Raw genomic sequence first — 12,294 nt, 5'->3', positions numbered from 1 at the left:
AACAGAAATATCATGTTGGTTTGTCGCAGTTCCTCGAGCTTTCTCCCTAGAAAATACGAATGTGTATAGCTGGTGTCTCCATCTGGAACCAATTAGTGTTTCCAAGCACAAAATTAAATGTTCCCTGATAAAAAACATTCAAAACAATAATCCGTGGATAATATCCAGAAAACACAAACACAGAGGCTCTAGCAATATCTGGGATTGAGTTAGCCAAAACAAAACCGGATATTTCCGGATTAACCAGTCATGGCCGGACAAATTAGTGTGGAATTCGTATGCTATGGACCGAGAAAATCACAGTAAAAATGGTTTTGGAGAAAAGAAACGCATTTTCGTTTTGCAAGTGCATAAAATGTCATCTATACAAACAGAAATATCATGTTTGTACGCCGCAGTTCGTATAGTATTCTCCCTAAAAATATGAATGTGTAGAGCTGGAGTCCCCTTGATAAGCCAATTAGTGTTTCAACGGTACAAAATTAAATGTTCCCTGATAAAAACATTCAAAACCATACACTCCATCGATAATATCCAGAAAACACAAACAAAGAGGCTTTCACAATATTTTGGATTGAGTTAGCCAAAACACAACCGGATATTTCTGGTTTCATCCACTCATATCTGGACAAAGTGGTGTGGAATTCGTATGGAATAGAGTGAGAAAATCACAGTAAAAATTGTTTTGGAGAAAAGCAAAGACTTTTTGTTAGGCAATTGCATAAAATGTCATCTATACAAACAGATATATCATGTTTGTTTGCCGCAGTTCCTCTAGCTTTCTCCCTAGAAAATATTAATGTGTAGAGCTGTTGTATCCATGTGGAACCAATTAGTGTTTCCCAGTACTAAATTAAATGTTCCCTGTCAAAAAACATTCAAAACAATACAGTCCATTGATAATATCCGGTAAACGGAAACACAGAGGCTGTAGCAATATCTGGGATTGAGTTAGCCAAAACATAACCAGATATTTCTGATTTCATCCAGTCATATCCGGACAAAGTTTGGTGGAATTCATATCCAATGGACCGAAAAAATCACAGTCAAAATGGTTTTGGAGAAAAGCAAAGTCTTTTCCTTAGGCAAGTGCATAAAATGTCATGTATACTCTCACAAATATCATGCTTGTTTGCCGCAGTTCCTCTAGCTTTCTCCCTAGAAAATACGAATACATAGAGCTGGGGTCTGCATGCAGAACCAATTACTGTATCCAAGCTCAAAATAAAATGTTCCCCGATAAAAAAACATTCAAAACAATAAAGTCCATTGATAATATCCAGAAAACACAAACACAGAGGCTGCAGAAATATCTGGGATTGAGTTAGCCAAAAGAAAACCGGATATTTCCAGTTACATCCAGTAATATCCGGACAAAATGGTGTGGAATTCGTAAGGAATGGACCGAGAAAATGACAGTAAAAATGGTTTTGAAGAAAACCAACGTATTTTCGTTAGCTAAGTGCATAAAATATCATCTATACAAACAGAAATATCATGTTCGTTTGCCACAGTTCCTCTAGCTTTCTCCCTAGAAAATACGAATGTGTAGAGCTGGTGTCCCCTTGATGAACCAACTAGTGTTTCAACGGTACAAAATTAAATGTTCCCTGATAACAAACATTCAAAACAATAAAGTCCATCAATAATATCCAGAAAAAACAAACACAGAGGATTTCACCATATTTCGGATTGAGTTGGCCAAAAAACAACCGGATATTTCTGGTTTCATCCAGTCATATCCGGACAAACTGGTGTAGAATTCGTATGCAGTAGACTGAGAGAATCACAGTAAAAATGGTTTTGGAGAAATGGAAAGTCTTTTCCTTAAGCAAGTGCATAAAATGTTATCTATACAAACAGAAATATCATGATTGTTTGTCACAGTTCCTCTAGCTTTCTACCTTGAAAATAGGAATGTGTAGATCTGGTGTCTCCATGTAGAACCAATTAGTGTTTCCAAGCACAAAATTAAATGTTCCCCCATAAAAAACATTCAAAACAATGAAGTCCATTGATAATATCCAGAAAACACAAACACAGAGGCTGTAGCTATATCTGGGATTGAGTTAGCCAAAACATACCCGGATATTTCCAGTTTCGTCCAGTCATATCCGGACAATGTGGTGTGGAATTCATATGCAATGGACCGAGAAAATCACAGTAACAATGGTTTTGGAGAAAAACAAAGTTTTTTCCTTAGGAAAGTGCATACAATGTCATCGATACAAACAGAAATGTCATGTTTTTTTGTCGCAGTTCCTGTACCTTCGCCGTAGAAAATATGAATGTGTAGAGCTGGGGTCTCCATGTGGAACCAATTAGTGTTTCGAAGCAGAAAATTAAATGTTCCCTGATGAAAAACATTCAAAACCATAAAGTCCTTTGATAATATACACAAAACACAAACACAGAGGCTGTATCAATATCTGGGAATGAGTTAGCCAAAACAAAACCGGATATTTCCGGTTTCATCCAGTCATATCCGGACAAAGTGGTGTGGAATCCATATGCAATGGACCGAGAAAATCACAGTACAAATGGTTTTGGAGAAAAGCAAATTCTTTTCTTTATGCAAGTGCATAAAATATTGTCTATACAAACAGAAATATCATGTTTGTTTCCTGCAGTTCCTCTAGCTTTCTACATAGAAAATACGATTGTGTAGAGCTGGTGTCCCCTTGATGAACCAGTTATTGTTTCAATGGTACAAAATTAAATGATCCCTGATACAAACATTCAAAACAATAAAGTGCATCGATGATATCCAGAAAACACAAACACAGAGGCTTTCACAATATCTGGGATTGAGTTAGCCAAAACACAACCGGATATTTCTGGTTTCATCCATTCATATCCGGAAAAACTGGTGTGGAATTCATATGCAATGGATCGAGAAAATCACAGTAAAAATGGTTTTGGTGGAAAGCAATGTCTTTTCGTTAGCCAAGTGCATAAAATGTCATCTATAAAAACAGAAATATCATGTTTGTTTGCTGCAGTTCCTCCAGCATTCTCCCTAAAAAATAGGAGTGTGTAGAGCTGGTGTCTCCATGTTGAACCAATTCGTGTTTCTACTGTACAAAATTAAATGTTTCCTGATAAAAACATTCAAAACAATAAAGTCCATTGATAATATCCAGAAAACACAAACACAGAGGCTGTAGCAACATCTGGGATTGAGTTAGCCAAAACACAACCGGATATTTCTGGTTTCATCCAGTCATATCCGGACGAAGTGGTGTTTAATTCGTATGCAATGTACCGAGAAAATCAGAGTAAAAATGGTTTTGGAGAAAAGCAAAGTCTTTTCGTTAGGCAAGTGCATAAAATGTCATCTATGCAAACAGACATATCATGTTTGTCTGCCGAAGTTCCTCTAGCTTGCTCCCGAGAAAATACAAGTATGTACAGCTGGTGTCTCCATGTGGAACCAATTACTATTTCGCAGCACAAAATTAAATGTTCCCTGATAATAAATATTCAAAACAAAATAGTCTGTTGATGATATCCAGAAAACACAAACACAGAGGTTTCACAATATTTCGGATTGAGTTAGCCAAACACAACCAGATATTTCTGGTTTCATCCAGGCATACCCGGAAAAAGTGGGGTGGAATTCGTATGCAATGGACTGAGAAAATCACAGTAAAAATGGTTTTGGAGAAAAGCAAAGTCTTTTTGTTAGGCAAGTGCATAAACTGTCATCTATACAAACAGCAATCCCATGTTTCTTTGCTGCAGTTCCTCTTTCTATCTAGAAAATAAGAATGTGTAAAGCTGTTGTCTCCCTGTTGAACTAATTATTGTTTCTACGGTAAAAATTAAATGTTCTCTGGTAAAAAATATTCAAAACAATAAAGTCCATCGATAATATCCAGAAAACACAAACGCAGAGGCTTTCACAATATTTCGGATTGAATTAGCCAAAACACAACCGGACACTTCTGGTTTCATCCAGGCCTATCCGGACAAAGTGGTATGGAATTCGTTGCAATGGACTGAGAAATTCACAGTAAAAATAGTTTTGGAGAAAAGTCTTTTCCTTCGGACAGTGCATAAAATGTCATCTACACAAACAGATATATCCTGTTTGTTTGCGGCAGTTCCTCTAGCTTTCTCACTAGAAAATACGAATGTGTAGAGCTCCTGTCTCCATGTGGAACCAATTAGTGTTTCTATGGTACAAAATTAAATGTTCCCTAATAAAAACTTTCAAAACAATAAAGTCCATCGATAATATCCAGAAAAATCAAACACTGAGGCTGTAGCAATATCTGGGATTGAGTTAGCCAAAACACAACCGGATACATCTGGTTTCATCCAGTCATATCCGGACAAAGTGGGGTGGAATACATATGCAATGGACTGAGAAAATCAGAGTAAAAATGGTTTTGGAGAAAAGCAAAGTCTTTTCGTTAGGCAAGTGCATAAAATGTCACCTATACAAACAGAAATATTATGTTTGTTTGCCGCAGTTCCTCTAGATTTCATCCTAGAAAATAAGAATGTGTAGAGCTGGTGTCTCCATGTGGAGTCAACTAGTGTTAAACAGCACAAAATTAAATGTTCCCTGATAAAAAACATTCAAAACAATACAGTCCATTGATAATATCCGGTAAACAGAAATACAGAGCCTGTAGCGATATCTGGGATTGAGTTAGCCAAAAGACAACCGGATATTTCTGGTTTCATCCAGTCATATACGGACAAAGTGGGGTGGAATTCGTAAGCAAAGGACAGAGAAATGCACAGTAAAAATGGTTTGGGAGAAAAGCAAAGTCTTTTTGTTAGGCAAGTGCATAAACTGTCATCTATACAAACAGCAATCCCGTGTTTCTTTGCCGCAGTTCCTCTAACTTTCTATCTAGAAAATAAGAATGTGTAAAGCTGTTGTCTCCCTGTTGAACTAATTATTGTTTCTACGGTAAAAATTAAATGTTCTCTGGTAAAAAATTTCAAACAATAAATCCATCGATAATATCCATAAAACACAAACGCAGAGGCTTTCACAATATTTCAGATTGAATTAGCCAAAACACAACCGGACACTTCTGGTTTCATCCAGGCCTATCCGGACAAAGTGGTCTGGAATTCGTTGCAATGGACCGAGAAATTCACAGTAAAAATAGTTTTGGAGAAAAGAAAAGTCTTTTCCTTCGGACAGTGCATAAAATGTCATCTACACAAACAGATATATCCTGTTTGTTTGCGGCAGTTCCTCTAGCTTTCTCACTAGAAAATACGAATGTGTAGAGCTCCTGTCTCCATGTGGAACCAATTAGTGTTTCTATGGTACAAAATTAAATGTTCCCTAATAAAAACTTTTAAAACAATAAAGTCCATCGATAATATCCAGAAAAATCAAACACTGAGGCTGTAGCAATATCTGGGATTGAGTTAGCCAAAAGACAACCGGATATTTCTGGTTTCATCCAGTCATATACGGACAAAGTGGGGTGGAATTCGTAAGCAATGGACAGAGAAATTCACAGTAAAAATGGTTTGGGAGAAAAGCAAAGTCTTCTCCTTCGGACAGTGCATAAAATGTCATCTACACAAACAGATATATCCTGTTTGTTTGCGGCAGTTCCTCTAGCTTTCTCTCTAGAAAATACGAATATGTAGAGCTCCTGTCTCCATGTGGAAGCAATTAGTGTTTCTATGGTACAAAATTAAATGTTCCCTAATAAAAACTTTCAAAACAATAAAGTCCATTGATAATATCCAGAAAACACGAACACAGAGGCTGTAGCGATAACTAGGATTGAGTTAACCAAAACACAACTGGATATTTCATCGTTTCATCCAGGCCTATCTGGACAAAGTTTGGTGGAATTCGTATTCAATGGGCTGAGAAAATCAGAGTAAAAATGGTTTTGGAAGAAAGCAAATCTTTTCGTTAGGCAAGTGCATAAAATGTCATCTATGCAAACAGATATATCATGTTTGTCTGCCGAAGTTGCTCTAGGTTTCTGCCTGGAAAATAAAAATGTGTAGAGCTTGTTTCTCCATGTGGAACCAATTAGTGTTTCCCAGCACAAAATTAAATGTTCTCTGGTAAAAAATTCAAAACAATAAAGTCCATTGATAATATCCGGAAAACAAAAACATAGAGGCTGTAGAAATATCTGGGATTGAGTTAGCTAAAACACAACCGGATATTTCTGGTTTCAATCAGTCATATCCAGACGAAGTGGTATGGAATTCATATGCAATAGTCTGAGAACATAAGAGTAAAAATGGTTTTGGAGAAAAGCAAAGTCTTTTCATTTGGAAAGTGCATTAAATATCAGCTATACAAACAAAAATATCATTTTTGTTTGCCACAGTTCCTCAAGCTTTCTCCCTAGAAAATACGAATGTGTAGAGCTGGTGTCTCCCTGTGGAACCAATTAGTGTTTCCAAGCACAAAATTAAATGTTCCCTGATAAAAAACATTCAAAACAATAAAGTCCGTTGATAATATCCTGAAAACACAAACACAAAGGCTTTCACAATATTTCGGATTGAGTTAGCCAAAACACAACCGGATATTTCTGCTTTCATCCAGTCATATCCGGACAAACTGCTCTGGAGATCGTATGCAATGAACCGAGAAAATCACAGTAAAAATGGTTTTGGAGAAAAGCAAAGTCTTTTCGTTAGGCAAGTGCATAAAATGTCATCTATACTAACAGAAATATCATGTTTGTTTGCCGCAGTTCCTCCAGCTTTCTCCCTAGAATATACGAATGTGTAGAGATTGTGTCACCATGTGGAACCATTTAATGTTCCTACAGTACAAAAAAAAATGTTCCCTGATAAAAACATTCAAAAAAATGAAGTCCATCGATAACATGCAGAAAACACAAACACAGGGGCTGTAGCAATATCTGGGATGGAGTTAGCCAAAACACAACCGGATAATTCTGGTTTCAAACTGGTGTGGACTTCGTATGCAATGGACCGAGAAAATCACAGTAAAAATGGTTTTGGAGGAAAGCAAGTATTTCTCTTAGGCAAATGCATGAAGTATCATCTATACAAACAGAAATATCATGTTTGTTTGCCACAGTGCCTCTGGGTTTCTCCCTAGAATATATGAATATGTATAGCTAGTGTCTCCATGTGGAACCAATTAGTGTTTCTATGGCACAAAATTAAATGTTCCCTGATAAAAAAATTCAAGACAATATAGTCCATCGATAATATCAAGAAAACAGAAACACAGAGGTTCTTGCATATCTGGATTCGTTAGCCAAAACACAACCGTATATTTCTGGTTTCATCCAGGCATATCCAGACAAAGTGGTGTGGGATTCGTATACAATGGACTTAGAAAATCACAGTAAAAGTGGTTTTGAAGAAAAGCAAAGTCTTTTCGTTAGGCAAGTGCATAAAATGTCTTAGTAGAAACAGAAATATCATGTTTGTTTGCCGCAGTTCCTCAAGCTTTCTCCCTAGAAAATATGAATGCGTAGAGCTGGTGTCTCCATGTGGAACCAACTAGTGTTTCCCAGCACAAAATTAAATGTTCCCTGATAAAAAGCATTCAAAACAATAATGTCCATCGATAATATCCAGAAAACACAGACAATGAGGCTGTAGCAATATCTGGGATTGAGTTAGCCAAAACACAAGTGGATATTTCAGGTTTCATCCAGTCATATCCAGAAAAGTGGTGTGGAATTCCTATACAATGGAGAGAGAAAATAAGAGTAAAAATGGTTTTGGAGAAAAGCAAAGTCTTTTCGTTAGGCAACTGCATAAAATATCATCTATACAAACAGAAATATCATGTTTGTTTGCCGCAGTTCCTCTAGCTTTCTTCCTTGAAAAGACAAATATGTAGAGCTGGAGTCTCCATGTGGAACCCATTAGTGTTTCTACGGTACAAAATTAAATGTTCCCTGATAAAAAATTCAAAACAATAAAGCCCGTTTATACTATCCAGAAAAAACAAACACAGCGGCGTTAGGAATATCTGGGGTGGAATTCGTATGCAATGGACTGAAAAAATCACAGTAAAAATGGTTTTGAAGAAAAGCAAAGTCTTCTTCTTCAGCAACAGCATAAAGTGTCATCTATACAAACAGAAATGCCAGGATTCTTTGCCACAGTTCCTCTAGCTTACTCCCTAGAAAATACGAATGTGTAGAGCTGGTGTCTCCCTGTTGAACTAATTAGTGTTTCTACAGTACAAAATTAAAGGTTCTCTGGTAAAAAATTTCAAACAATAAAGTCCATCGATAATATCCAGAAAACACAAAAGCAGAGGCTTTCAAAATATTTTGGATTGAGTTAGCCAAAACACAACCGGATACTTCTGGTTTCATCCAGTCATATCCGGACAAAGTGTGGTGGAATTCGTATGCAATGCACTGATAAAATCACAGTAAAAATGGTTTTGTAGAAAAGCAAAGTCTTTTCTTTAGGCAAGTGCATAAAATGTCACGTATAGAAACAGAAATATCACGTTTGTTTGCAGCAGTTCCTCCAGCTTTCTCCCTAGAAAATATGAATGTGCAGAGCTGGTGTCACAATGTGGAGTCAACTAGTGTTTCCCAGCACAAAATTAAATGTTCTGTGATAAAAAATATTGAAATACATAAAGTCTGCTGATAATATCCGGAAAACAGAAACACGCAGGTTTTCACAATATTTTAGATTGAGTTAGCCAAAACAAAACTGGATATTTCTGGTTTCATCCAGTCATATCCGGGCAAAGTGGGGTGGAATTCGTATGCAATGGACCGAGAAAATCACAGTAAAAATGGTTTTGGAGAAAAGTAAAGTCTTTTCGTTAAAATGTCATCTATTCAAACAGAAATATCATGTTTGTTTGCCGAAGTTCCTCTAGCTTTCTCCCTAGAAAATACGAATGTGTAGAGCTGGTGTCTCCATATGGAACCAATTTGTGTTTACAAGCACAAAATTAAATGTTCCCTAATAAAAAACATTGAAAACCATAAAGTCCATTGATAATATCCAGAAAACACAAACATAGAGGCTGTAGCAATATCTGGGATTGAGTTAGCCAAAACACAACCAGATATTTCTGCTTTCATCCAGTCATATCCGGATAAAGTCGTGTGGAATTCGTATGCAATGGACCGAGAAAATCAGAGTAAAAATTGTTCTGGAGAAAAGCAAAGTCTTTTCATTAGGCAAGTGCATAAAATATCATCTATACAAACAGAAATATCATGTTTGTTTGCCGCAGTTCCTCTAGCTTTCTCCTTAGAAAATAAGAATTTGTAGAGCTGGTTTCTCCATGGTGAATTAATTAGTGTTTCTATGGTACAAAATTAAATGTTCCCTGATAAAAACATTCAAAACAATAAAGTCCATCGATAATATACAGGAATCACAAACATGGAGGCTTTCACAATATTTAGGATTGAGTTAGCCAAAACACAACTGGATATTTCTGTTTTACACCAGGAATATCTGGACAAAGTGGTGTGGAATTCATATGCAACGGACCTAGAAAATTACAGTAAAATGGTTTTGGAGAAAAGCAAATTCTTTTCCTTAGGCACAGCATAAAATGTCATCTATACAAACAAAAATATCATGTTTGTTTGCCGCAGTTCCTGCAGCTTCCTCCCTAGAAAATACGAATGTGTAGAGCTGGTGTCTCCATGTGAAGTCAACTAGTGTTTCCCAGCACAAAATTAATTGTTCCCTGATAAAAATATTCAAACAATAAAGTCCGTTGATAATATCCAGAAAACAAAAACACAGACGCTGTAGCAATATCTGGGATATAGTAAGCCAAAACACAACGGATATTTGTGGTTTCTTCCTGACATATCCGGACACAGTGGTGTGGAATTCGTATACCTTGGACAGAAAAAGCACAGTAAAAACGGTTTTCGAGAAAAGCAAAGAGTTTTCGCTAGGCAAGGGCATAAAATGTCAACTTTACAAACTGAAATATCATGTTTGTTGGCCGCAGTTCCTCTAGCTTTCTCCCTAGAAAATACGCATGTGTAGACTGGTGTCTCCATGTGGAACCAATTAGTGTTTCTATGGTACAAAATTACATTCTCCCTGATAAAAACATTCAAAACAATAAAGTCCGTAGATAATATCCAGAAAACACAAACACAGAGTCTGTAGCAATATCTGGATTGAGTTAGCCAAAACACAACCGGATATTTCTGGTTTCATCCAGTCATATCCGGACAATGTGGGGTGGAATTCGTATGCAATGTACCAAGAAAATCACAGTAAAAATGATTTTGGAGGAAAGCAAAGTCTTTTTGTTAGGCAAGTGCATAAAATCTCATCTAGATAGACAGAAATATCATGTTTGTTTGCGGCAGTTCCTGTAGCTTTCTCCCTAGAAAATACGAATGTGTAGAGCTAGTGTCTCCATGTGGAACCAATTAGTGTTTCTATGGTACAAATTTAAATGCTCCCTGATAAAAACATTCAAAACAATAAAGTCCGTTGATAATATCCAGAAAAAACAAACACAGAGTCTGCAGCAATATCTGGGATTGAGATAGCCAAAACAAAACCGGATATTTCAGGTTTCATCCAGTCATATCCGGACAAACTGGGGTGGAATTCGTATGCAATGGACCCTGAAAATCATAGTAAAAATGGTTTTAGAAAAAAGCAAAGTCTTTTCTTTAGGCAAGTGCATAAAATGTCATGTATACAAACAGAAGTATCATGTTTGTTTGTCGCAGTTCCTCTAGATTTCTCCCTAGAAAATATGAATGTGTAGACTGTTGTCTCCATGTGGAACCAATTAGTGTTTCTATGGTACAATATTAAATGTTCCCTGATAAAAAACATTCAAAACAATAAAATCCATCTATAATATCCAGAAAACAGAAACACTGTGGCTTAGCAATATCTGGGTATAGTAATCGAAAACACAACCGGATATTTCTGGTTTCATCCAGTCATATCCGGACAAATATGGTGGAATTCGTATGCAATGCAACGAAAAAAATCACAAGAAAAATGGTTTTGGAGAAAAGCAAAGTCTTTTCGTTAGGCAAGTGCATAAAATGTCATGTATACAAACAGAAATATCATGTTTGTTTGCCACAGTTCCTCTAGCCTTCTCCCTTGAAAATATGAATGTGTGGAGCTGGTGTCTCCATGTGGATCCAATTAGTGTTTCTGCGGTACAATATTAAATGTTCCCTGATAAAAAAACATTCAAATGCATAAAGTCCATTTATCACATCCTGAAACCACAAACACAGAGGCTGTAGCAATATCTGGGATTGAGTTAGCTAAAAGAGAACCGGATATTTCTGGTTTCATCCAGTCATATCCGGACAAAGTGGGGTGGAATTCGTATGCAATGGACCCAGAAAATCACAGTAAAAATGGTTTTGGAGAAAACGAAAGTCTTTTCCTTGGGCCAGTGCATAAAACGTCATCGATAAAAACAGAAATATCATGTTTGTTTGCCGCAGTTCCTCATCTTTCTCCCTAGAAAATATGAATGTGTAGACTGGAGTCTCCCTGTGGAACCAATTAATATCTGTACGGTACAAAATTAAATGTTCCCTGGTAAAAACACTCAAAACAATAAAGTCCGTCGATAATATCCAGAAAACACAAACACAGAGGCTGTAGCAATATCTGGGATATAGTAAGCCAAAGCACAACCGGATATTTCTGGTTTCATGCAGTCATATCCGGACAAAGTGGTGTGGAATTCGTATGTAATGGACCCAGAAAATCACAGTAAAAATGGTTTTAGAGAAAAGCAAAGTCTTTTCGTTAGGCAAGTGAATAAAATGTCATTATACAAACAGAAACATCATGTTTGTTTGCCGCAGTTCCTCTAGATTTCTCCCTGGAAAATACGAATGTGTAGAGCTGGTCTCCATGTGGAACCAATTAGTGTATGTCACCTCCAAATTCAATGTTCACCGATAAAAAACATTCAAAACAATAAAGCTCGTCGATAATATCCAAAAAACACAAACACAGTGGCTGTAGCAATATCTGGGATGGAGTTAGCCAAAACACAACCGTATATTGCTGGTATCATCCAGTCATATCCGCACAAAATGGGGTAGAATTCGTATGCATTGTACCGAAAAACTCACAGTAAAAATTATTTAGAGGAAAGCAAAATCTTTTCATTAGGCAAGTGCATAAAATGTCACCTATACATACAGAAATGTCATGTTTGTTTGCCGCAGTTCCTCTAGCTTTCTCCCTAGAAAATACGAATGTGTAGAGCTGGTGTCTCCATGTGCAACCAATTAGTGTTTCTATGGAACAAAATTAAATGCTCCCTGATAAAAACATTCAAAACAATAAAGTCCG

Source organism: Lepus europaeus, unplaced genomic scaffold, assembly GCF_033115175.1.
Source record: "Lepus europaeus isolate LE1 unplaced genomic scaffold, mLepTim1.pri SCAFFOLD_32, whole genome shotgun sequence".
In the NCBI taxonomy this organism is placed as follows: domain Eukaryota; kingdom Metazoa; phylum Chordata; class Mammalia; order Lagomorpha; family Leporidae; genus Lepus; species Lepus europaeus.
The sequence above is the reverse complement of the archived record's forward strand: the minus strand, read 5'-3'. Positions refer to the sequence as shown.